Source organism: Cygnus atratus, chromosome 3 (assembly GCF_013377495.2).
Source record: "Cygnus atratus isolate AKBS03 ecotype Queensland, Australia chromosome 3, CAtr_DNAZoo_HiC_assembly, whole genome shotgun sequence".
Classification (NCBI taxonomy): domain Eukaryota; kingdom Metazoa; phylum Chordata; class Aves; order Anseriformes; family Anatidae; genus Cygnus; species Cygnus atratus.
The window spans coordinates 58,671,061-58,698,434 of record NC_066364.1 but is presented as its reverse complement, the minus strand read 5'-3'; the positions used below and the strand labels follow the sequence as shown (position 1 = coordinate 58,698,434).

General features: G+C 38.2%; 1 protein-coding gene and 1 long non-coding RNA gene across 9 annotated transcripts in view; one reads left to right on the top strand and one right to left on the bottom strand.

Moving 5' to 3' along the window:
- The window catches only part of SMLR1 (small leucine rich protein 1), an 88,667-nt gene extending 82,480 nt beyond the window's left edge, over positions 1–6,187 (bottom strand). For 2 of the 6 annotated variants that reach the window (XR_007708051.1, XM_050709814.1), the window contains exon 1: positions 5,979–6,187. The gene's annotated coding sequence lies outside the window, so the exon portion shown is untranslated. Of the gene's footprint in view, positions 1–2,331; positions 3,057–3,082; positions 3,352–5,978 lie in introns of those variants that run through there. The other 4 variants (XR_004777380.2, XR_004777381.2, XR_007708054.1 and 1 more) reach the window with 4 other exon arrangements.
- LOC118243899 (uncharacterized) lies at positions 332–27,374 on the top strand. 3 transcript variants are annotated; one of them, XR_004777379.2, is made up of 6 exons: positions 332–1,365; positions 2,207–2,339; positions 13,001–13,094; positions 21,689–21,885; positions 22,748–22,884; positions 25,178–27,374. It is a non-coding gene; the product is annotated as an uncharacterized LOC118243899 (long non-coding RNA). The 3 variants fall into 3 exon arrangements; XR_007708056.1 differs by lacking the exon at positions 332–1,365 and having other exon boundaries at positions 1,705–2,339; XR_007708055.1 differs by lacking the exons at positions 332–1,365; positions 22,748–22,884 and having other exon boundaries at positions 1,705–2,339.

Here is a 27,374-nt window from a genome sequence, read left to right as displayed (position 1 = left end):
AAATGACTTAAAAGGAGACTTTATACTAAAAATATCCATTGTTGCTCAGTAAGCTGTTGGAGTACTCATGAGTTATACAGGTGCTGTTGCAACAAAGACAACTGGGGCTTTAATTCAGGGCGTTTAGTAAAGTATGGTGGTGGTTGCTGCAGATCTGGCTATTAAACAAACTTCCACTCGCAGCAGGGACTCTGTGAGTTACAGCCAAAAAAGAATTTAACTAACATAAGTCTTGTTAATTACCGCTAGTGGTTCATTTGTCTTCCCTTTGGAAAGAAACGTGGTTCAGAAAATGGCACTTGCTCTTAACCAATTTAAAGTAGCTGTGCTTGCAGTAGCATTGGCTGGAGTTGTTAAGAAGCAGGCATGGCTTGGCAGCAATTTTACACAGATTGTTTGCACCAAAATTATTTCTCACCAGAACCTGGTTAGGAGGTGGCCAGAGCCTTAGAAATGGCCTTTCAAGCAAGCCAGGTATTTCTGCAGTGATGAGTTGACCAGGCTGTGCAAGATGGGCCGTTTATTCTAAGCAGCTGCCAGGCCTGGCTGGTTTGACTGTCTGAGGTCACACCTGGTGTGTCCTGGGGACCTCCGAGAGCACTAACACTGGGCTTTGTAACCGTGTCATAGATACTACATAGTGACATTTACATGTTAAACATTTCCAGTAGCTCCCAGGAGTGCTATTAAAATTGGCTTGCAATTACAGCGTGGCTACAAAATACTGCCCAGAAGGTGAATCAGCAGCATATGCATTTACAGATAGTTTTTGAGTGAATACAGCCATGCAGCTTAGTGATTCATAGCTGCAGTACTTCAAACATTTATGTTATCTAATCAGATGAAGTTCAAGATGAATGTAGAGGGAAATGCCTCACATTCTAAATTGATTTGTTATCAGAACTATTTATCAGGGTCATGAAAAAGGCTTTAAGAAAATTTCTTCCAAGTACTTAAAAGTCTAGCATTTATTTTCAACCCTGGCCCAAATCTTTGTCATCCATAAACATATGTAGTCTTCTGTGGATTTGACGCAGAATAAAATGCCATATATAAATAAAAAACAAGGTACCTGAAATTGCTAATGGTTCTGCAACAGCCCCACTAACCACTGCTGATATTGAGCATCATGAGATTCTTGTACCTAAACAAGACACCAGTTCTGCTGTGTGAATGAAGTAAGTCACATCAACTATGGCCTCTGAAAACAGATGCCTATAAAAAACACTTCGACCCAGTAGTCTTCTAGCCTTGTCTCAGTCTTGTGGAACCAAAGTAAAGGGGGATGGCAGATCCTGAAACTCGACAAGGGGAATATAGGGTCAACCACATCTCCATGGAGCCTTCAACAGAGCCAGAGTTTGTGTAAGTGAAACTTTGTGGTGTAAACACTGGATGACAAGGACCTGTAATGGGGGAATAGATAAGGTGTAAAATGTAAATGAGTGTTTTACTGAAGTAAGGAAAGGATGCAGAAGGACTGCGTTCTGAGGAATTAGGGGAAAGAAAGATGAATAAGACTGTAGTGTCTAGACTGAGAAGTGGGAAGCAGGGGAAAAGGAAAAAGAAGAAAAGAAAGGAGTAAAATGATGAGAAAGAAGGAAACACCAAAACCAGGGAGACAGACATTTTCATTTAATCTGATGCAATATAGGATCAGAAGTGTTGTTACTTTCTATTGATTTACCCATGCTCTATCTCTATGATCTGAATCAATACCATTTATAGCTCAAATTTTCAAAAGGATCTCTGACATATAATTTCACTTGGGATTATTATGAATCTAATAAATTGAGGAAAAAGTTATAAAGGTATTTGTGGGCTCTTGGGAATAGTTTTGCTAGACCACGTGTTGGCTACGTGGCTAAGCTGGATGTACCTGAACAAGAGGCACCAAAGGACTAGAGAAAAGCAGGTGAGCAGATATATTTATCTTGAGAAAGCTGCATATGCACAAACAGTTGGTGTGCTTCTTCCTAATCCAAGATGATTCCCGACCTATATCAGGATATAGCAGATTAACAAAGTCACTAGCCAACCTGCTGGTATAGCTCCTGGTTTGGAGTGAAATCCCTCGTCAAATCATAACATTTAGAAAAGCTCCTAGAATTTATCCTGTGTCTGTAACATTTGACACTGATTAAACAGGATCAGCAGTATCCAGTTACACAGAGCAGTATTTTCAAGTATTGACTTTGATTCACAGCAGATGAACTTGTGATGTGAGCTGCAGAAAGAGCATTAGAGAAGAGCCTAGAACAGACATATGGGCTCCAGCAGATGCATCTGAAACACTATGTCATCATCTAGAGCTGAAATAATTTTCAAATTTGCTCCTAGTAAGTATCAGAAAGGTAATATTTATCTGAAAAGGTATTTATTTACTTTTCCTAATTACATATAAAAAGCTACAGTCATTGCATTGGTGCATAAGAAACATTTTTTAGGAAACAAGATGTTTAATGAATGTATGTGTCAAGGATTTTTGAGGAGATGCAGATTACGCGTAAGTATTTTTCAGACCAGAATCTGTAATGGAGAGACAACTGGGGTAGAATGATTTGTCTTCATCTCTGCCATCTGTGTGACATTTAAGAAGTGATCACTCCGTGTGTATGTGCACAGGTGCAAGGGCCTGTGGTCACACCTTTATTGGTATCTGAGACTTTCAGTGTGCGTCTGCAAGAGGAGGTTGAAGGCAGTGTTCTGTCAGGAAGGTTCATCTGCTGTGGAAGCCATTTGGAAGCTGCCTTGTTGGACAGGACTTTCTGTGCAACTTTTAATGTGTTGTAGTCTTTTTATTCTTTCTTGCTTACTTGCTTGCTTGCTTGCTTACTTGATTTCTTCCTTTTCATGCAGGGATGGAAGAAGAGAAAGTTTTACTATGAATAAATACTGATTTCTCTTGCTGCATGGTACAAGTTTTTCATTTTTAAGGTTTTGCGTGGGTCCTAGGAACTGCAGTCTATTAGTAAACCTGCTCTTGCATAAATGTATTCTTTATGGTCTCTGGATGACGCAGCCACACAGAATTGCCGCACCTTTGATGTCAGTGCCTAAGGGAAGTGTAAAATAACCTCAGTTTAGGGTTTCCTTCTAGGAGGGTTTAAATAGTTTCCTTTGGATTTCATGCATCTAGTTCTGTGACAAGTTTGCCAGATAACTGCTTGCACATTCGAATGTTTAGTGCAACGAATTCAGCCTACAATTGTATGGTAGGTGCGGTAAATATATTCTGGAATGTATTTGTCCAGAAACTTTTGGTTAAGCATGCAAAAGTGGAAATTTTTCCTACTTCAAGATAGATATTTCTGCCTCTTCTTCTGCTCCCCTGTGCTCTTGAGAATATATCTGCTGATGTGACACAGGCTGAATTAAGATACTTCCATTAATCATGCTACTAACTGCAACAAGAGCTGCATTTCATTTTAACTTCATTTTAACAAACAAACGAACAACAACAACAAAAGCAGAAAAGCATACAAAGACTAATACTTCTCAGTCTGACTTTTTGTGTGGAAATTTTGTCTTCTAAATGAATTCTAAAAACTCTTTGGGCAGCACACACTGGCTAATGCCTTGACTCAGTCAATGAAACAAGAATTTTAGGGTGTGTATCAGCAGGGAGTGATTTGTCCATGCATTTGAGATAAGTATGCATGAAACCATTCTTATACCTTGCCACGTCCTGTCTTTAAATGGTAGTTTTATGGAAGTGAACTAAATAGCCAATTTAAGGACCTATACTTCTGCATTTGCATGTATGGTCTTATTTAGAATTTTATTCGCCTGTTCAAATAACAGACTGCCAAGCTCACACACCTACTGGATGATGAATATTATGACATATTTATTATTTCAGTTAGATATCATTAAAATTTTAATACAAAATCTTCAGAAAAAAGAAAAATCTAAAATGTGAGCAGAAGCAGATCTTTTTTATGCTTTTCCTGGAAAATGGGGAGCAGTCCTTTAATGAAATTATTTGCAGATGCACAATAACTGAGCAATATTTTGCACAATATAAATTTCAGTGAAAGCAATGCTTTCTGTGTGTATGTACATTTCTTATGTTTTCCTGTATATTTGCCTTATTATTTTGTTTTAAGCACTTAATAGGTGCTGATCTTTAATAATTAAAGTTTCACTCAATAATTTATACATGCAAGGCACTGAAAGATTCAGTCAGAGTATTTAATATGTCCTTAGAATAGAACAGGTAAAGTTCAAACAATTATAGTTTTAACATTTGACACTCCTTTATCCAGAAATAATTCCAGTCCTTTCTCTCCACCCCAGTTGTCTTACTTCTGTACTGGACTGTGTGGGTTAAGTGTCTGTTGCAATATAGAGTCCATTCTCAATACTGCCTAAGGAAAGCTTCCAGCTAAATGCTACATAACAAGCATACACAAAATATAATAAATCCATTGGCAGATATAATGATGAGCAGTCTAATCATTCTGTTCAATATAGCCTGATATTTTCACCCAGACTATACTTGAAAAAGTCTCACTTGGCATTAGAGTTAGCAACCAGTTCCAAATATTTGATGAAGAAACACTCAATTATCTTTCCTGTAACAAATTTTTATTAACTATTACAGATTTGCAATGTATGCAAGTTTACCTGCCATTAATTCTTTTCAGATAAAGAAAATACTCAGTATTCTCTTACAGTGTAATTGGATGAGCCCTTATTTATTACTGAGAAATAGAAAAAAGATCAGTCTACATTATAATGCACAAGAATAGATTCCACTCAATTATGCTGATATAAATCCATTGTAATTCCATTATTCAATGAAGTTTTTCCAGATTAATGCCAAAGTGACAGAAATTCAAATGTTTGTCATAATTTCTATTGTCATCTCAAAGCAAAAGGCAAGATCTCTTGTGTGGGGGTTTTTGTTTGTTTGTTTCTTTCTTTCTTTCTTCTCAGATGGTTTTTAAAGAAGGACTGAGGGAATAATGGACAAAGATAAATAGTAGGTCTCTTCAGGGACTTTTAGTATATGAAGGCAAAATTTTGGATCCCTACACAAGAATGTGGAAATATTGCATTTCTGCAATTTTCTGACAGTGAACAGGCAAAAAGTGTGCTGCACCTATTCACTTGCTCTGCAACAGACCTGAGCAAAGCACTACATGCATGTTCATCAGGCTGGAGGTATTCCCACTGGGCACAGAGCACATCTTCAATTTGCTCTGCTGATTTCCATATGTAAATGCATATGCTTGGCCTTTTTCCAGGTGTAATTATGCAGTATCACTACTATTACTTCCTGCACGTACCTAAAGCTGACCAGACACCAACGGCTAAAGTTTCCAGGCCTTCTTCCAAATACTCATCCATTAATTAGATGTTCGCCAAACTTTTCTTAACCAATTACACAGAAGCTGTCCAATTGTTTTTTCTAAATCAATTATAAGCAGTAAAAGTAGGTGAGATTATGGCTGTGTTTCAATTATGATGAATAATTCCTTCAGTATGCCAGGAGATTTAGTCCTGATAAACTGAAATGAACCGTTATACATAAAAATGCCACATTGCCTTTATTGAAGAGGTAAATGACATTCTACTGCCTAAGGAGAAGAACTGTGAAAGATGGGGAAATGGTTCCCAAGAATATGTTAAATCCAATTATCTTTTAAAAATGTATTTTATCAAATGTGTGTCTGTTCGGAAGAACTTTCTGTACATCAAACTTGCTTCTGCAATGCATAACCAGATAATATATGTGCACATTTTAGAGATTTCAAGAACCTCTGCAAAATAGTACATATAGCTAGAGCAAAATGTAACATCATGCTTGAAACTACACATTTAAGTCTTTCTCAATTATACACTGTTAGGAAAGAAAAGGAGCATTTTAAAAGACTTTTACAGCAAATCTAAATTACGCAAGAAAAAAATAAAAATGCTCAGACTGACTGCTTTTTTCATGGCAATCATGTGTTACTTTACCAGGCACTCACATGAATTTTAACTTCTATTGTTCATTTGTTCGTAGTTTCCTGAGTTGAGCTCATTTGGAGTTGAAGTTAGAAGCACAATCACGTCAGACTGCTTTGAAAAATCTGATCCCGACTTTCTGGAGTGATCATTGTCATGAAAACTTGAGGGCAGTCAGTTCAGTTCCTCTTCAGTTCTCTGTGTGCTGTGAGGGAGAGAAATCTCTTTTCCTTATAATCAAAACCACAGGGCCAGATGCTGTCACTGTATGATATCAAGCATAGAGGTAACATGCTTCAAATGCTGAGACTGTGTGTCAGTTCTTGAAAGGGTTGGACTTCCGCATTTGATATGGAAATAGGGGAATGATATCACATGCTTGCATCTCCTTGTGCTATTTGCATTAATACTCACACAGCCTACTTCCCTCATGGAAAGCAAGCACATTTAGAAGTAACAGTAAAGTCAATAGGAATAGTTAGGTGCTTCAGGGTGCTCATTTATTCAGATTTCCTAGACTGATCTTTAAAACGCTTTATCTTCACCTTGAGAAATCTGACATTTATTAAGATTTCTTCCCTCTCAGCTGACCTAAATTAGAAATCATTTCAATTTTGACTACACTCATATTGATGAAAATACTCTAAAGCATAAAATTCTAACTGAAACTGGGAATGACATTATTTCTTCTATATACAAAAATTAAAACAGTTCAGTTCCATCCATTTCTATGAGGCCTAATTTCTGAAAGTGTTTTTGTTTGCTTGTTTGTTCATTTTAATAACTCCTAGTTGTTTTGGTTTGGGAGTGATAAAATGATATGTTGCTGAGCTTCAAAGCTATGTAGCTATGCCAGTGTGCAGAGCAGAGGCTTTGCGGATAAGAAGTGATTGGGAAGGTATTTATAACGTGCAGAATCAGTTACTGGCATCAGAATTCACTTTCTTTCATTCAGTGTGTTGTCTCAGTTATTAAATGCGATTCTTGCTAGAAAGACTGGCAAGCTTTAGTCCAAAATGTAAACTAACTTGGTAACAGGTCAGTGGCCATTCTGCTTGCTCACATGGAACAGAGCTTAATTTTCCCAAAGAATCTGTTATCACTGGTTTGGAACAGCATTCACCTGACATTTGCACCTGAGGTGTCCGTGTTTCTGTTCATGTTCTGAAATTAAAAGTCCATATTGCCGGCATGTGAACAGAGAGTTCCAGTTTCAAACTCATGTAAAGTAAGGTCTATAAAATTTGTTTCCAAGCAGAAAACTCACAGATTTTTTTTCTAAATGTTCAATTAGTGCTTCATTGCTATATATTTAGAATCATTTATTATCTGAAATGTTTTGGGTTTTGACTTCCAGCTGAATGTCTAAGAAGTGTGAAAGTAGATCTAAAAACAGTAACAAAGCAAAATGAGATTTTGCTTTGTATTTCTGAAACATTTTCTTTTTGGTTTCTTTTCATTTTAGCTTTCTATCTAAATTATACTTTGCAAACAGTAAATTGATCAATACTAAAGAGCATGCTTAAACATGAAAACTTCTTATTTAGGGAATAAAATGGTCTTAACTTGTTGCTGACACAGAAACCAAAGTCACTGACAGCTTATCTATGAGATCATCAGAAGAAGCTTCATTGTTTTCAATCAGTGGATAGCAGGGTTTTATATTAATTTTAGCCATTGTGGTAAAGTGAAATGGCTAGAGCATCACAGCAGCATTTCCAGCCTTCAGCTCATGTGGTGTGAAACAAGTGCAAGGTTGTAGCCACATCTGTCTGTGATAATGAAAGGCAGACGTACATTTCATACCAAAGCATAATGCCTTTACTTACAGGAGGGGTTGCAATTATGAAGCAGTTGCAATGATAATCAGGTTGTGTGAGCACTTTGCTGTGGAATTAGAGAAGGAATCAGATGAGAAAGAAGTATACCCTCACTCCTTTCCCATCTTTTTTCCTTCAACCCCTATTAAAGTTTCACTACAAAGCAAAGCAGGCTGGAGGATATAGAAACCTCCCCAAGGATTTTGTTTTCCATACTGAATTGTACCACTCTAATCTCTTCACAGTCTCTGAGACTGGTGATTGATAAGCCTTCACTGATATCAGTCAGTGATGCTTAATAGGGCATGCAGCTGACCAAGTGAGCTGTGAAGCTCTCCCTAAGAGATTTCCAGCTGGGAAGAAATTCTTGTCAACCTCAAGCTACTATCTCAGTTTGCAGATTAATTTCATTTGGACTGCTGTCACACCACATTAGCTCTCTGAACATTTCTGACAGTAGAAAAATAAAGATTTGTGCTGTAAAAATGACATATGAGGATATGGATTTTCTGTTATTCAGTAACTCATGTATAGTCATTGCATAAAAAAATATTTCCCCTAAACTAGCTAATTGGTAGCCTTAAACCACTATTCAAGATCTTAAAGCATAGTTCTTTCTAAAAGAGGTGGTGGGTGGTCTGGCAGCCACCAGCTGTGGTGGTAGGATAATTGGAAGGGACACTTATCTCTCTCTCCACTTACCACTGTTCTTCTATGAGAAATTAGACTTGGTGGCTGAACTGCTTGTTCTCTACTTGTTGTACAAACTGCTCCTTGTGTAAGCAGCACCCTAATTTGCTTCAGTCAAAATATGCTAGTTTAAATAGTTTAAGAGTAGGCTTTACTAAACTGGCTCTGCTTGGTGCAGTTATGGCATGAATCTCAGTTCTGAGTAGACCTTAACTCCTTACACAATAGTGGTCAAGATCAGCCAGGTGTGACAGCAAAGGGTGACAGATAAACTCTTTCTCTGGCTCTGATAGCACATGCATTTGCCTGCATCTATGACTGATTATTGGTGGGAGAGAGACCATTTTTGTGCTCATGTTACTGGCAGGCTCTGCGTTGTTGAAAAAAATGAAACAAAAAAAAACCTTCCTGCAAAGCCACTGAAATCAGCAGAAACCACACATGGAGTAACTTGGGTGAGGAAGATGCTATATTCAGATGATCATTTACCCTAATTTTGCACTTTAACAAGACTCTATTACATGTGAAGATACTTTTTTCTTTTGTTTGCCTTTCCATGCTGTGCCCAGGAATACAGCCTTTAGCTGCATCTCACTCTTTGCTGTATAAGCCTGTCATGTAAATATCATCATTTCCCAAACACAGTGTTTTATCAATTTTTATTTTATTTATTTATTTATTTATTTTCTGGAAGGCTGCCTCCCTCTGCTTTAGCACATTTCTACTAATAAAAATGTTTGTATTCTAGTCCAAAAGCACTGATGCAACAGGGCAATTGGAGAAACGTAGAGTAAGTGGCATTTCCCTCGCTGAGACTTTTTTTTTAATGTCTTTTGGTTTCTTTTTTTCAGTCCCCAGTGCCAACGAGGGTTTGTTCAAGGGTAGAGCTCATCTCAGTGTCATGTAATAGTCTGCAGAAACTCTTCACATTCTTTTTTTTTTTTTTCATCTTTTAAAAATAAAAGTCTCTTCACAAGTAAGAGAAAAACATAGAATGATTTGAGTTGGAAGAGACCTTAAAGATCATATAGTTCCACCCCCCCTGCCATGGGCAGGGACACCTCCCACCAGACCAGGTTGCTCAAAGCCCCATCCAACCTGGCCTTGAGCACTTCCAGGATGGGGCAACCACAACTTCTCTGGGCAACCTGTACCAGTGCCTCACCACCCTCTGAATAAAGAATTTCTTCCTAACATCTAATCTAAATCTACCTTCTTTTAGTTTAAAGCCATTTCTCTTTGTCCTGTTGCTGCACTCCCTGACAAAAAGTCCCTCCCCAGCTGTCCTGTAGGCCCCCTTTAGGCACTGGAAGGCCGATATAAGGTCTCTTCTCTTAAGAGCCTTCTCTTCTCCAGGCTGACCAACCCATCTCCGTCAGACTGTCTTCATAGGAGAAGAGGTGTTCCAGCCCTCTGATCATCTTTGTAGTCCTCCTCTGGACTCATTCTAATATGTCCACATCCTTCTTGTGCTGGGGGCTCCAGAAATGAACGCAGTGCTCCAGGTGGGGTCTCACAAGAGCAGAGTAGAGGGGGAGAATCACCTCCCTTGTCCTGCTGGCCATGCTGCTTTTGATGCAGCCCAGGATATGGTTGACTTTTTGGGCAGCAAACACACCTTGCCAGCTCATGTCAAGTTTCTCATCAACCAACACACCCAGCTCCTTCTCCACAGGGCTACTCTCTATCCACTTGTTACCCAACCTGTATTTGTGCTTGGGATTGCCCCGGCCCAGGTGCAGGACCTTGTACTTGGACTTGTTGAACTTCATGAGATTCGCACAGGCCCAATTCTCAAGCCTGTCAAGGTCCCTCTGGATGGCTTATCTCACAGTGTCATGTCCCTGGTATCAGACGTATAGTTGTGTTTTACTACCTCCTTTTTATTTCAGTTTCTTCCTTTTCAAGTATCTTTTTCTTTTCAGTTCTACCTGTAACTCTGCTCATTTCACTGTGGTTAGTCCAGCTATACACATCAAGCTGAAGAGAAGTCAATATGAGCTCATCTTGAATATGTAGTGCCAAAACGCTGAAAAATCAGATCCTAGGTATTATAGTGTGGCCATCCAGGGTTGGCAAATACTCTTGATTTTAAAGTCTCCAGCCTACATTCTTAAGGGGAGTGTCCCAGAAGCCACCCACAGCTATCCACCCAGTATGGATAGCTTGGCCTCCTTCTTTTTGCTATGTTTATACAGAGAACCATTTATATTTTGACAGCTCTGAGTTGCTCAATCCCTCCTCTGCAGGTTAGCCTCAGCTGAGTACACAAAACAAGCTCATCCTTGATCCAAAATTTCTTTTAAAAATGGAAAGATTTGGGTTAATGAGGCTGAGCATGAGGGTGACGGGAATGGCAGTTTGTAGTCCCTGCTGTGGTGAAGAGGTACTTATATAAAGAAAATTTCATAAGGAAACACTGACAGTGCAAATTAATTATGGACAATATACCAGGTGGACAGGTGGACAGATCCCAGCTGGAGCTTTGTGGTTCACGCTCTGCTTGCCTGGATCACAAGGTTCCTGTGTCGTCTGCCCCTATGCCAGCCCATAATTCATCAGGTGTGCAACCCACAGCCTGGGGACACCCGATCAGAGCAGCTTCTGCCAGGTAAAGGTGTTGCTCATTTGCCCACAGACACAGAGCAGGCTGAAAAGTGTTAAACGTGTCTGCTTATCTGCAGCCTGCCTACCTTTCTCAGAGCTCAAACGTCCAGCTGTCTCAAGCATGCTCAGTCAAGTCCCTCCTCGCTCTCCACTGCTGCTTGCTCACCTTCTTTTTCTCTTCTGTAAACATATTATATTGCTTTTGCAGGATGGCATTTGTCTGAACTTAGATTTGACCTGGACATGCATACCTCAGAGCAAGCAAGTAGATGTTTTCTGATAACTAGCTCTCTTTTCTCCGTGGAGGACCCTCTCTTCTGTTGTTCATCCCCTCTCACCCACAGCTGGCAGTCTCAGAGCAGGAGCCAGCAGGTACAGTGAACAGCCAGACAAAACTCACCGACTTCCTCCAGTTTGGGCAGACCTAGTACTGAAGGGCACATGTAGGTCTTAGCATCTTCCCATAGTTACTTTATCCTCCCAAATTATTTTGCAATGAAAGCTTTACCCTTTCACATTAGCAAACCCAGGCTTTGGCCTTTGACAACTTTAATTAACATTTTGAAGAGGTTGACATGGTTCCCTTTTGAGGTTGTCTTGCTGATGTAGGAGGACTTAAGAGGTGACTCCTGATGCACCAGGCAACTTAGAAAACAGTGCTGGCTAATTGCACTGAGAAACGAATCAGAGAAGCACTTTTAGAGCAAAGGTAGAAGGGACAAGTAAGTTCCTATGTCCCTCCTGCATGCACACTGACCTTCTGTTTGCCACTGAAAAGCAGAATCTTGGAAATATGTAATTAACTTGTCTTTCTATGAATTTTATTTTCAAGCTGTGACAGCAAACAGAAAAACAGTGATAATCTGATATCTGTAGCAGATACTTCAAAGCAGCTTGAAATGCACTGGAACACAGCTTCCAGAAGCAACATCAAAATATGAAGTCTGTTCACCATAATCAGTGTGCTGACAGAGTGCTGCCAACCCCTACTGCCCTAGAGGAATTACTAAAAAAGCATAGCTTAGGCTGTCCAAAAAATCAGGAATCAAAGGAGTGTTCTAGTTTCTGAAGTGTACCACACTGTTTTTAAGATTTTTTTTTATATCACTGAGGCCTCTTTTTTTTTGTTTGTTTTTTAATCAAGCTTTTAAAACCAGTTATATGTGTTACAGATATAAATTTAGGATCTCTGTAGATTGTGAAACAGTAGCCAGAGGATAATGGCCACGTAGTTCCTGTGTTTGGTAAACGTAGCTAAGCTTCCTCCTGCAGTAAAATCTGTATTTTGTAAAAATGTCCAGTTTACCAAGCTCACTGTTTCCTGTGGCCTCAGGTGAAACTGAAAAATGAGCAGCTCAGTTTTGGATTTGCAGAAGACAGAAGAAAATTATGCTTGAAAATTGAAAGAAAAGTGATAGCAAAACACACACAGCTCCAGCCCCCTCTTAATACACCAGCCTTATCTTTTTTTTTTTTTTTTTTTTTTTTTTTTTGTGGTAGCACAATAAGATGTTATGATAAAGTTTAGCTGACTTTTCAGCACTTAGCATATTGTGGTCAGAGCAGGGAGATGGGGGTACTATTTTCCATAAATCAGACAAGATCAGCAATGACTTTAACGACGTTGATATGTATAAACCAGTGAGCACAGACAAAAGGAAGTAATTCAGTTTTACTATGTCAAAAATATCTCACAGTATTAAAAGCTGGCTTAACACCAGGACATATGAGAAGGTAGATACCTATTTGTATATTTCAAAGCTTCAATAACTTTCAGAAACAGAACCTTGTATTTTTGGTATCACTCCATTCTTCCAATTTCAGAAGTTTCCTCTCACTCTCTTTATTCAGGCATATAGATGTCAATAGTAGGCAAATATTTCTGTTTGTGAAACTCGGCCAGAATTATTTCTCTGTTCTTCTTTCAGAACAGTGGCAAGCAGCACCCTTCAAGATCAACTGAGTCAAAGGAGGCTTTGATTTTAATTTTTAATGTAAAAAATTCTCCAAACAATCTTATAGGTAAGGGGTAATGTTTTCCTCATGGTTTCTTCAAGAATTAGCAGGAAGTTAATAAAGCTTTAAGCAGGCATATCTAATGATCTTTAACAACAGGTGGTAAAACTCGCTTACACAGTTTACCCGATGCTAGCTGTAAATGAGGGTCCCTCAGGAGAACTAGCCACAGAACGGCTTACTTCTTTTAATAATACCAATCTCTGTTTCTATGGAAACAGCACATCATGTTTGCTGCTTGCAAGACATGTGTTTAGCCCCTTTTAAAATAAACTGTGTTCTCTTCACATTGTTTTTAAAACTAAAAGAAGCGCTCTGCTTCAAACACACCAAATTGTTAATACCTCTCCTTTCCCTCTAAATAAAAAAAGGCATTGGCTGGATGTCCCGTAGTAGTTAATTACCATGAGAAGTATCGGCATTTTTGTATGTTATCATTACTAGGAATAATGGTTATCCGACTGCTTTACAGCAGTGCATTAGAAATTTTGGAACTGTGGTTAAAATCAAATACTATCGGTTTAAAAATGGTAACCACTTGGCTTCATTAAGCACATACTCCCCTGCATGCTTTTACATATGTCTGAACTTGGTGATTCTCACCACTGCTCTTTGAAGTGCTCATCATATTGCTAGGTATTTAAAGTATTAAAAATGCCATCTGTCAAATGCCTAATGTGTCGCTTGCATGTGCATGCGCTTACCTGTGCTTGTACCGGGCCATCAGATTTTCAGCCTGAGTCACCACTGAAATTAATGGGGTTTTCCTCCCAAATTGCTGATATGAAACAGCTCTAGGTAATTATATTGCAAAGGAAATAAGATGTTAAAAGCCACAACTTGTCTGTGTCATTCATGGGTGTTTGGAGCATACTGAAACTATTTTAAAATCTGATTAGTTTACCAGGGAGGCTGTTTTTATAGCTTCCCATATCTTGAGCAACGAAAATAGACTGGTCTGTTTCAAGCTGTGATGGAATGAAGATTTACACAGCTTGGACAGTCAAAAGGATGGCATTATAGGGTTGTCAGAGTAACAGGCCTTGGGAATCTGCACTGTTTACGTTTAAAGGGAGAAGTCGGCTGGAGGCAGACATCTGAGGCATGTTGGATTGATTTGTATCTTAAAAGCAGATTGTGTTTGGGGAGAGAAGAATAGAATTCTGGCTCACGTCTGTCTTTCAGATGATATAACAAAAAGACACCTTGAAAAAATTGGTATTAATGCTGCCCCGCTCCAACAGCAGCACTTTCAAACACCTCATGAAACACAGCCCCACCTTCACAGTAGGTAATTAAGAGAAAAGGTTGTTGTAGTGACGGAAAGCAAAGCCAACCAGCCTCATCCATTTAAAAAAAAAAAAAAAAAAAAAAGCTATTCAAGGTTAAAGAAAGATATATCAAGCATATTTCACACAGCACTTCATATGGTATTTGAATACCACTTTTTGAAGTATGGAAGAGGTTTCATCCCACGTTTCTCACTCAGCAATCTGCCCTCATTGACTGGGGATTTATTCAATGTTCATGAGCTAAGTATAAAAGTATAATTTGCATAGTGAATTTTAAAAAGTCATCATTGTAGAGAACATAGGTTGGGATGAGAGAAAAAATCTCAGATGATGAAAAGCATTGCAAGGATTAAATGAAGGATTTATGAAATCTATAAATTAATTCTCTTGATTCACAATACAAATGTGGCTGATACGAAACTAAATGTCTCTTTCTTTTGTGGAAAATAGAAGTTTTACAGTGTTAGGAAGCTTTTGATGCTTCTGTTTCTCTACTGCTTCTCAGAACTATTCTCTGTAATTCATTACTGCAACCAAACTCCTTAGTCAATTTGTGAAGATCTGCAATTTCCTGTCTGCTCCTATTGTGCTAAATTGTACCTCGTCTCATATTACTGTAGCGTTTTCAATTCTCTATAGATCAATATGGTGCACTGTCATTTAAAGGAGAATATTTACTCTGGAGTTGAAAAGGTTTTGTACAAGATACACAGTAATTTTCTCCTGAGGTGAGTCATCTTTCCTCCTGCCTTGTTCTATGCTATTTCTCTGTGTCTTTCTGTTGCAAAGAAAATTTTTAATATGAGCTTTTAAAGACACACAGGATGTATCTCTATTACAGCTAAAACTGTTGATTAAATGGGTAGAAATATCACAAACTTTTTTTAGTAAATCCCTCATAGCTACTTTAACCCTCAATACAGCATAATCTAACCTACTTCCAAAGGCAACGGTAGAGTACTTTAACAGTAGAGTCTTCACACCTCACCGTTTTTAATTTCTGTTTGAATGAAAGTATCTTAAGGAATCATCTGGACATTGTAGTTCTGCACTGAGGGATATGGACCATCAATTTACCTTTTGATTTGCCCTGATTTTTTCCTATCACTTTTTCAACTTTTATAGAGTGCTGGAAAGGTTTTGTGACTTACACTTGTACAATAAGTGTACAATCTCTAGCTATCTATTAAATGTATAACTGCAACAGACAGGGACAGCGCTTCTACATTCAACAAGCAGAGCCTAAAATATTAGATCAACATATACATTCAACATATGCATTGCAAACAAATCAAATGGTGCTGCAGGAAGGAGTTTGTGCACAAGGTGAGAGTTCTCTTGTCACACAGGAGAGCACCCATGCCTGCCCCCAAATCTCTGGTGCCTGTTTCTGCTGTCCCTCTCTGCAGCAATTCCCCTGTGGGTGGCCCAACCCACTCCCCTTTGGCCATGCATCCTCTGATATATGAGGCAGATACAGATTATATATCATCTTATCTCACACAGATTTAACAGTCTAAATGTTGTGTCCAAACTGCTGTTTAGTGAGCTAATGGTTTCTCTGCCAGTACCAAAAGTCTCAGGGAACACTCTCCCTTGCTTTCCTCTCAACATCTGTTCAAAAAGTCAGGACTGCATGCAGAAGGAGAAAGTATAGGTAAAAAATGCTTATTTCTCTTCAGTAGTAGCCACATCAAAATACTTGCCTATTTTTCCAGGTGTTGAAAAATGTAAGCCTCTAAATGTTCAATGAGCAGAAGAGGATATATAGTTTGTAAACATCATGGAGAATGATTCTAAGCTATAATTGTTAAATTATTTCTTCCAGTTTGTTGAACTGCAGAAAACCTTGGAAGGCTGGCTTAAAAGTTCTGATACTCATCCAAAAACATTATCTGAAGTCTCACACAGTCATAATTTTTAAGGACAGGATGGAATTATAATTGTGTCCATCTCCTGTTTAAGATAAACCAGGAAGATGTGGCCAGTAACTAAAATTCATGCTCTAACCCATCAAACCTATCTATTCCACTTCTTTAGTCCTACATGATTAATATCAGTATTATTTGCTCACTGTCAAGTAGCATTTGTAGTAGTGTGAGGACTTGTTTTCCATTTTAATTTAAAATCATATTTATTTTCATAAAAATCTACAGTACCTATGACATGATATCACCATATCTGGTAATACTCAGACTTGTGTTTTTCATGCTACCTTTCCACCAGTAATTATAGTATTAGCAGTTGTCCTGTCCCTAGGCTATGAAGTTGTAAAGAGAGTTTGTAAACTGGACTGCTCAGTGATCACATGTGCTTCCCATACACAATTCAGTAAGGAAAAGTAGGTCATTTCTGCACCCACACTCACCAAAGAAGATAAGGAAAAAAGGTGTTTTATTACGTGCAGTATTAAAGTATGTTCCACACTGTGTGCTAACATACAATGGACAACTTCCATTATAAAAGCTATAACCAAAATCCTAATTTTCATTGAAGATTAGAATAGGAGAAGGGGAAAAAGCACTGTTGAAACATTTTAATACAGATTTCTCTCGTTTTAATACTTTTCTGTTTTCCCTTTCATTTGAGCTATGTGAAATATCATATGGGATGATTTGCAAGGACATCACCAGCTGTTGCACTTTCTTGCAAATTATTCTGAAAAAAGAAAGACTTTTAGAAGTTCTGGCATGTTAATACTTAGCTTTTAGGTTCCCTTTCAAGCCACAGCATCATAACACAAGCCAAAAAACAGTGTTAGAGATCGTAGCATCAGAGGCTGACTAGTCGCTGAGAGCAGTGGAGGGAAAGGTTGCTCTTTCCAGCCTTCCCTTCTTCCTTCTGTTTAGTGACCATCAGATAAACAACATTCAAGTGCAGCAGCATGATCTGGTTAAACAGTTTCAAATACATTCTGGTGATTTAAGCCCATAGCTCTTGTAACACTAGCAGTCCATTTTGTCCTTATTTGTTTTGTAGACTGGCATCCATAAAACTGCTTCACAATCGTGAGTAGAAGTAGACTTCTGGTATCTCAGGCAATTTAGACTAAAATTGTCGGTCCATTTGAACCATGCAACTCAGCAGCAACTCCCAAAGTTAAATGTCAAGGTGGTGCTGTGAGCATGCTGTGAATGTGATGAAGAGAAGACCCAAGACAAAAGTCATGACAGCCACCGCTGCTTCCAATGTCCAGCAAATGCCCATGAGCAACTAGATCTGAAATTCTGCTCTGCGACTGTACTCTTTTTCACCACTCAAAGCCTTCCAATGCAAGTTTTGTGGCACTATTTAGTATTTATCCTAGTTAGGGACAGGCAGTGATTGAGCAAGAACAAGAGAGAAAATGGAAAGTAGAATACAGAAATCTTTCAAGAAAGTAATGAATTAACGATTAAGGAATTAAGATAGTGATCAGTGCAGAAGCATGAAAACTTCAGATAAATAAAACACTTGAATCACTGCATTTAGAAAACAGAAGCATAAAGATCTCTTTGTTCTTTTGTTTTTTGGAAGAGAAGAGCTTGACCCATCCCTAAAATCAAAATCATGCATGTTCTTATCTCTTTCTACAGTTGCATGCACAGATTTAGCTGGAATAAAAAGGGGAAGTGTTGGAATGCCAGCTGAAAGGCATTTTCTCTTTAAATTTGTTGCATCGATCCATAGGATTTACAGTTTGGATAATATACAGTAGTCCCACACCGCTTGAAACCTAAACCAACCACATAATCTGTTGAACTTTGACAAGTTTAACCTTATGGGCATTTTCTTTCATATTTTTCTCTTTAAAAATCTGTGCTTTTTTAAAAGCTTTTAAACTCTTCTTCATTTTTATAAAATACAGGGAAAAACCCTATATTAGTGCATGACACTTATCTCTTTAGATTTTAAAAATGAATGTTTTCTGTAAGTCTGTATGGGGAGATTCACTACTTCATTGCCAGCCACTATAAATGACATGCAAGCTGAGTCATACACGTGTATATGCATGTTTGTATATGCCTACACATGTATGTATGCACTAAAGTTTCTTATCACAGACTCAAACACCTTCAGCATCCGTAATCTGCATTCCAGCTTCCAGGATAAGCACAATGGGAACCAGGAATGATGCCAAAACACAACCATAGGTGTTTTGTAGGGAGATTTCAAAATTTTTTATAGAAATACAACCACTAATATTTTAACTGTGATCAGTGTCTGGATCTATATTCATTGACTCCCCCCCTCCCCTCAAAAAAACAACAACAAAAAATTAGATGTGGTTTTGCTATATATTCAAACACTCGTTATACTTGTTTTTTGACTTGTCTAGTTTTTGCTTTCAAATGCCTGTTTTCATGTTGATATAATTTAAAAATCTGTTTTGTTTTTCTACTAACCTGTGCTAAGACCTGTAAAAGTGCAATCTCTCTAGATTGCCAGGTCTGACTGAACTGTTTCTTAATGAGAAAGAAGTAAAAGAAACCATTCAGATTTGCTTTAAATCTGTGTCACAAATATTAGCAACCAGATCTTCTTCTCTAATTATTATTCTTTGGCAATGTTCAACAGCATAATTGCGTCAACCTTCCCTTTTTGGCTCATGTAAAGAGAATAAGGGAAAATCAGAGGAATTTTTTAATTGTCACCTACATATCACAGATTTGTCAGAGATTAGAATTTGCATTATGAGATTGATTCTATGCATATTACTTTATTACTAGGATAGACAAATGTCATGATCTCCAATTACAAGGATAGGATGGTAATTAGTCCACTCATACACTTTTACCACAGGCTGGTAAAGCCCAGAGGTAATGGGAGGCTGGCTATGCACCTTGGAGGTGCACACAATATTGCTCTGAAGAGTTGCTTTTGCTTCTTTTGCTATACCAAAAGAACAACAGAAAACATTACATTTACAAGGAGGATTTCCACCTTGTAGCCTTAAATGCATAATTTCAAAATGCTATATTCATTTCAGAGTAGATCTCCTGTGGGAATACAAAATGGAATAGACATCCTGAATCATCAAGGCCAGTCCACTGCCCTGTCTGCAGTCTCAGGCAATCACATCATACACTCTTTTAATGACTGTTTAAGTGCCACCTTAAAGCTGGATGCACTTAGAAATTTTGTGTATTAAGAGACTCACAAAATAGTTCTTGGGCTAAAAGTCTGCAATTTCTTAATCTAACAAACTAAGTAAAAGCATTTGCAGCTGCTTATATATGCCTTCGTGACTCAAAAAGCTGTTGACTTTTTTTGGGCTCCCTGACTTAAAACCAGTCTTGTTTCCGCTTTAGGCTGGGCCACTCCCATTCCTTCTATTCACCTGGCCTTTGACCTGGTCTCCCACATTTCATATCAGTCTTTTCCCTCCTTCCCACAGACCTTCTGTGTGTCTTAAATATTCTTTACAGAGATGGCATAAAGATTTTCTGTAAATGTTTCCCCTCTTTGATGTGACTCAAGTTCTGGGTAGGCAGTGCTTGAATTTTTGGCATAAAGAAACTACAAACTTCCTCTTTCAAATCCTTGAACGTTGAGACACCTTCACTAGGTTGGAATTTACTACCATTGGCTTTGCCTCCATTCCACCCTCATGCTTGCTTCCAGGATTTGTAATTCATCAGGAAGGGTTAAAAGTGTTTGAACTCATTAGGGTACAGGCTTGAAAGCATTAAGTGTGAGGTGGAATAAAAATGCTTGAGATAAGTACATGGCAATCTATCAGCAACAAGAAAAGTAAACAGTGACCAGGAGATTTGGTTAGATTTGCTCTCACTGCACCTTCATGGCTCAGTTTTTATGTTGGGGTGGACGTTTGTTCCAGGGAAGGGAATAAGGATGGCTGGCATGAGGTCACACAAGAGTCTGCTTGGAACAACACACGGTTACTTAAATGAGCAGAAATATTCTCTGGATGAGATGATGGCAGCTGGTGAGGAAGTAGCTGAAAAATTGTAAAACATGTAAATTTAAAGTACATCAGATTTCAATCTAACACAACTTCTGAAATGCTCACACTGTCAGTCCCACAGTGCCTGCATGGTCTAGCAGTACAGAAGTCCAGCACACAGGCAGTTTTTCACCACCTCCTCTTGTAGCCTCTTTCTGCTAACCACAACAGCAGCTACTATGTTTTGGCATAAACTTGGAGCTACATGAGATGTTTCTGTAACTAAAAAAATGATCAAAAATATTTTCATGCCTTCAACTAAGCTGTGAAAAGACTGAGAGTTACAGTAGATGAATGAATACTGGGGAGGCTTTGCCTTTTTATGCACTTAATATCATAGCAATCTGTGTGGGTCATGTTTTCTATCAGCTGAATGAAATTGTATACATCTAATGCATATCATCTAGCTGAAGGCATACCTGAAACAGATGATCCTTCACAAAGTGTCTATGCATTCTTTAAATGTTCAATTATTTTGGGTCTTTATGGTAATTTTCTGTCTCAAGCCCAGTACTGTGAGATGAAATGCACTTTACTGCATGATTCAGATTCTTAGAGTGTATTGCTCTAATATTTAAACATGGGGAAATGAGTTGCTGATTACTTTTCAGTCATTATTTTTGATTTCTTGGTTTTGTAGATCTAATCAGATCCCATTTATTTAAATACTTAGAATTACCTTTGATTTAAAACGTGCAGCTATGCTGGTTAGTGCTTAATACAGTGAACAAATCACTGTTTTTTCATGTTACAGTTTTTGTTAAATTTTATACCATGGCTATAAAAAAATGACATAATGTTCCCTCAGTACTTTTCATTTTAAAGAGCTTATCACAAGTAAAATAGCTATGTGGCTTTTTGTATCTCCTTCATATTACAATAGAAAAGCAATATGAAATCTCTTGGCAGCATTTCAAAGTATGCATATGTGAACTTCTTTGTGTATAGAAAATCTCCTTCGTGTGCCATATAACATCTTTGCAAAAAAAAAAAAAATCATGGAAGCTTTTCCTACCAGTTAATGCTTTATTCTTCCAACATTTTTTTTCTTCCTTTAAACTCTAATAGGTGTAGCACTATAAGTGAAAAACACAAGCCATCACCATCATAGTATCTGTATTATCCAGGTTCTTATGCCATTGAAACTTTACAAATCTTCAGTCAGATTCCTAAATTATTCCTAAATGACTGTCCTGTTGAGGACCAACTTTGAAGAATTATTCCAGTAGCTCAAACTGGGGCAGTTTTTAAAGTTTTGTCACCTGTTCCACAAAATGAAAAAGAAAGTAGTAGCACTGTATGTGCCTCATTATATTGAGCTGTGTTTAATTTAATTTTATTTTTTTCTGTTGACATGATAGTATCATCACTGACGTAAATCAACTAGATGAGCAAAAAAGAACCTGTCTATCAGAGATATCCTGCCTCCACTCCTCCATACACAGCTGGATCTGTCCTGAGGTACACTGATCTTGGAGGATTTAATCCAGACCCTGACTCTGAGGTTTTATATGAATAAAAAGGAGGATCCTGTGTGCTTAAGGATTCTGTACTCCAGGTAAATCTAGAAGACTTAATGCATGTGACTGTAGTGAACCTAAGCTGATTCCCAAAGAGTAACCCTCTATTTTCCTCAGCAATTGGTCTGCTGATCATTCTCAATCTCAGTTCATGATGATGCTTCGCTATCTAGAACAGGTAACCCAGGATTGCAGGAAAAGGCACAGCAACAGAGAGGAGAAGGTGGTTCAAAGATGAAGGTGTATCTTGAAGTATGTTATTGGCAAAGATCAAAACTCCTCTTCTCTGAGTGTTTGATCATGTATTCTCTTTGTAAATGCTTCCAGGTGATAAATCCCTTTTAGCTTATCTGGAGGAAGACCTAGCAGTCTTCAAGCCAAAACCCACTGTTATTGACATGCTCTGCAACCAAAATTGTCTGATCATAGACAGTTCTGTTATATCTATGGCAACTGGAAAGATCAGGTATTTGCAGCTTGCTGTGCCCACAAAAACCTCTGCTTGCTATATAGCATGCAGGCATACAAAAGTTTTCTTTGTTGTTTTTAAGTGGCCTAGTATTACTGAGTCCCAGCCTCATGAGGACTCTGAGGAAAGACCCTGGTTTTAGGTCGTTGGAACTGGAACAAACCAGCAGCACCACCAGTTAGCCTGGGCTTTTATAGAGGGTCCACTTTTTGCTCCGTGGCCTTATAGGTGGTAACAGCAGGAAGAACAGTAGGGAACTGTCTGCTAGCAGCCCGTGAGAATGATAAGCCTTGCCTGAACTGAGAGGGTGGAACAGCCATTTCATGATATATTGTGTTTGCAATATGATTGTACTAGATGTGTTGCCCATTGATTACAAATACCAGTCACTTCACAAAGTGACTGCAATTACAAATGAATTTTGCACGCAGCCCAGATCTCTGATACAGAACATATGCTAAAATATAATCAACATAGTGGAACTGGAAGAATGTGGTCTTCCCCACTGCAGTGGCTGACAGAGGCAGCAGACACCTGAGCCACTTAGTGGGCATCACCAAAGACAGAGGTGAGTTTATGCTGCTATGAGAAAATGGAATTCTCTAGCAAATGTACAGAGCACCATTTGACTTGTCAATTTCTCCTCATGATAAAACTACGAAGAGAGAGAAGCTTGATTGTGTCAATGCAAGAAGCTGTTCCCTGATATTCTAGCAGAAGTTTTGAAAAATGTAGTTAAAACAGTCTGAGAAAATATGAAACAAACAGATGCAAATGTTTCAAAGCAAAACAGAAGTTGATGCCTCAGTCAGGAAAGTAAGCTTCACTCTACGCAGAAGCATTTATTGCTGTATGTTTAGAAATAAGTATAAGACTCCATAATTTTGTCCATAAACATAATAGAAAAGCAATTTTTACATATACTTTTGAAATAGTAAATGACAGGGAACAGTTTTTTCAAAATAATATCTAGCTGTTTTTCCTACCCATTTTGCAGAATAACTGACACTTTTGAACTTTTTTTTTTTTTTAAATGACTAGTTTCTCAGTGTGATCATAAAGCATGCACTCAGAGAGTAAAAGGTTTGATTCAGAGTGCAAAGTAAATTCCAAGACTGAAGTTGTGGATTTATTACTAAATACATATTGGGGAGCAGATGGATCCATAAGCATGAAATCACTTTCTATGTGCAGTCATAAATCTTAAAAGCACTATTTTTATCAACAAGAATAAAGTGATGACTCATTTTGACTTTGTGCATTTGTACATCATCTTCTTTTCCTTTTTTTTTTTTCTCATTTGCATACATTCTTTTCAGAGGGTTAGAGTATTGTCTGTACCTATTTTTATAATGTAAATGCCACTAAAACATAGGAAATGTTTAGAGGAAGGATGAAAGCCTTTCACATAGCACAGTCCATAGTACCAAGATACGTTTGTTAGCTGGTCAGCTAGCAACATGTATTGACAGGATTCCCAATAAAAAGAGAGGAAATGCAGAAACAAAACATCAGCTGGAGAAACTCCAGTGATTTGGCATAGGGATGCATAGCTTTACGTGTACTTTGTAGTCCCTGCCCCACGTATCACCCTAGTGTGATATGGGAAAGGTTGCTGAGGAAAAATGGCAATTAGGAGGAAAATGGCAATGTTACATCTGTCATAGTCATTCATCCTTCTTGAAGCTGAACCTCTAAAGAAGGCAGCTGGAAAGAGGATCTGTAGACCAGGTGAATTTTCTCCAGGGCTGGTTTGAATCAGAGGTTGTGGGTTGAGTGCTCATCTAGGAGTATTGGTTTAATTTCACCACAAGCCACTGAAGGCTGGATCAGTTTCAGCTCATAGGAAAGAGGCCAGAATGGATGTTTATGAAATCAAAAGCACTGGTGTTTTTTCTGCATCAGTCACCTACTGTATGTTCACTCATGGTAGAGATGGGAAGGAGGAAATGGTTTTAGGAGTGCTTCCTCACTGCCACAGGCAGTGGCTTGAAGCCAAATTGGACACATCCCTTGTGGCCTGTTTATTTGCAGTATTTGCAGAGTTTTGCTGGACCTGCTCAGAGGTCATGGACAATGTGTCTGTCTCTAAGTCTTCCTTTGCAATTGTTTATCACTCAAACATCTCTCTGTCAGGCATTAATTTAGTAGAAAAGTAATCAATTGACAATTTTGAGAAATATACTCCTTGGTTGCTGAACAAGCCAAGCACAAATCCCATTTCAAATTAAGGTGGCAGCTGAAGTAATTGAACGTGCCTGGGAAGGGCACTACAGTGGGCAATACTTGCACTGTAGTTGTGTTCTCTTACTGTTGACCTTATATTTCTTTTAAAATTGGATTCCCCAGGATCTTTGTTAATATATGGATCATGATATCATAGAATAATTCAGGTTGAAAGGGAGCTCTACAGGTCTTTCATGTTGTATCTTCCTTGAGAAAAAAAAAAAAAAAAAAAGAAAAAATAACGTTTGTAAATGTCATGAGAACAACTAAGAATGTTTGTTTTTCCTTCCTTTACACACAGGAAAAGGTTTCAAAAAACAGTTTCTTAGAAGTTGTACTTGGGATCAATAAATAAGATTACATGCTCACTAGGACCATCCCATTCATTCCTGGGACTACAAGGTCAAATGTTAAAATCAGTTACATCATATTTTCTTAGCTGTATTTGGAATGAGAATCTAGTTTTCAATGCTTTCATACTTTTTATAAATTGGCTTAAAATGTACATGCTATACAGTAACAGAACCTAGAAATAACTTGTCTTTTTAAAGTCATTCTTTGCCTTCCTGCATAATGCTGTGAACTCTGACACAGACATAGTATAAATATTGAGATATACTGTATTTATATTTCAGAACTTGAAATATTTATTTTAGTTCAAGACTATGTCAATGCCAAGTTGTTCTTCTGAAAGATGCTGCCCTCAGGACTCTCTAGACCTTGGAACACATGCACCACCAGCAGTTGGTGAGGACACAGAAGATTTTGTTCTCAAAGACATGGCCCAGCAATTGTCTTGTTATCTTGTACACTTCTTAATGTGTCCAGAGAAGGTCCATGTGATGTCTGCTGAAAGTTGAAGGTGTGCTCATGACCATGGACTTTGCATAACACATGTACTGTCAATAGTGTTGTAATATGGGGCACAGTGTTGTGCAGCCCACAAATGATGATGATGACATGTGCAAGTCACCGATGGTGCAATGGATCTTCACACTTATCTTCTTCATAAGAAAGTGTGATGTGAGGAAGGCCCTAACTATTTAAATGCATAAAGATGCATATCTTATTAGATAAACTTTTCTTATGATTTTTCTAAATCGTCTGAGGTAGAAAGTGGAAGCAGTGTTGCATTGGAAAATATGGTTTCAGCACAATACCCAACCCACTTTGCATGCGGCTATTGCTCAAATGAGAAAAAACGAGTGTCATGAGCCAGCTGGACACATCTTTTTCCCATCTGTTCTGTATTTATTTATTTCTTCAACATTTGGTTTACTGCTTAATGTTTGTTTTTCATATTCAGTACTCAGTGGAGAACTACAAAAAGCCATCAACACTTCCTTCCCTCCCAGCCATCCTACAGTTCCCACAGTCAAACATGGCTGCAAAACCAAGCACAAGCTTTGTCGCCAAGCAGGCTGGTGTTTTATTTATGTGCCTATAACACTGTCAATTGCTGTATATTTTCCAGCTATCTTCAGGCACTCATAATATAAATAGCATAATATTCTCCAGGATAAAGTAAAATCTAATTTGACTTCTCCCAAAGAATAAATTATGATCTAATAGATCAACTAATCATAATACTAAAGCTAATACAGGAGCAATCCTAAATCCTCAAACCCTTTCTTTACTTCCCACTTCAAAAGACAAGAAACACAATGTCTTTATTCTTGGAAAATTTAAGAGGTATTCTTGGGGGAAGGACTGGAGGAAAACGAATCCTAATGCTAAGTGTGTCTCATAGGATGTACCTTTCAGTTCTGATTTAGGTCAGTCAATGCATCTCTAGGAATTGTCAAGGCTGCTAACCTGCTTTGGAAAGCAATTTCACAGATACAGTCTCACTAAATTAGTTTAGTTTTGTTCTTATGAAATGGTTTCTTCATACTCACTAATATTTGTGTTGTAGTACTGCTGCTGGAGAGACACAAGAAAAGAGAACTGGGAGAAGTCAAGAGTTACCAGTGACCATAAGCTTAATAAATGTTTAGTGGTACAATACATCACATAACAACCACCACTCCTGGCAGCGGGGAGATCCAGAGCCAGATCAACTTTTACTTGCTTAAAAACAACTAAACCCTAAACACTCCCAAACATCTCAGATCTAGCAAGCCTAGGAAGCCTAAATGCCAGAAGTGTAGTTCTGAAGGTGCTGCCAACCATGTTGCATGGTTTGTGTTTGGCTTTACTGCAGCTCAGCAGAGAGCGCTGCTACAAGCACTCTCTATCATTTTTGCTGGGCCAGGAATACAAGCTGAAGTTACCAGTTTTATCATCACTGCAGGAAAATCTGGTTTTATCTGGAAGGAACAACCACTTGAAGTGTTATCCCGCATGTCTAAGCTTGGCAATGTCTACATTTTTTTTCATGAAACCACTTCATGTACCATTGTTTGGAAGACCACAACTACTCAGATCTTGGCTTTTGCCTGAATTTCTCATCTTGTAGCTCCATGCAGTGCAGTTCCACTGCCATGCTCATGACTGCAGTACTGGATTTACAGTTTCACTTGGTTTTGAGCATACTTGTTGAGGAACTGCAACACTCATCCAGAAAGAATAAGGAAGGAGGACAGAGCGTGCACCAACTAGGAGAGCAGAGCAGGAGGTGGACGGTACAACAAGTATTCCTGCTATTGCTGTATTGCTGTGGGCATAACTTGAATTCCTAACTATCACTAGTAAACAATTCCTTACAAATATTTTGTTTGTTAATGTTGTTAAATGAAACATTGTTAATGAAATTGTAGTATTAGTTCATTCTGCTGTTATGATGGTGGACTACAAAACAGTCCAGATTTCCCACCTACCATATTTTACACA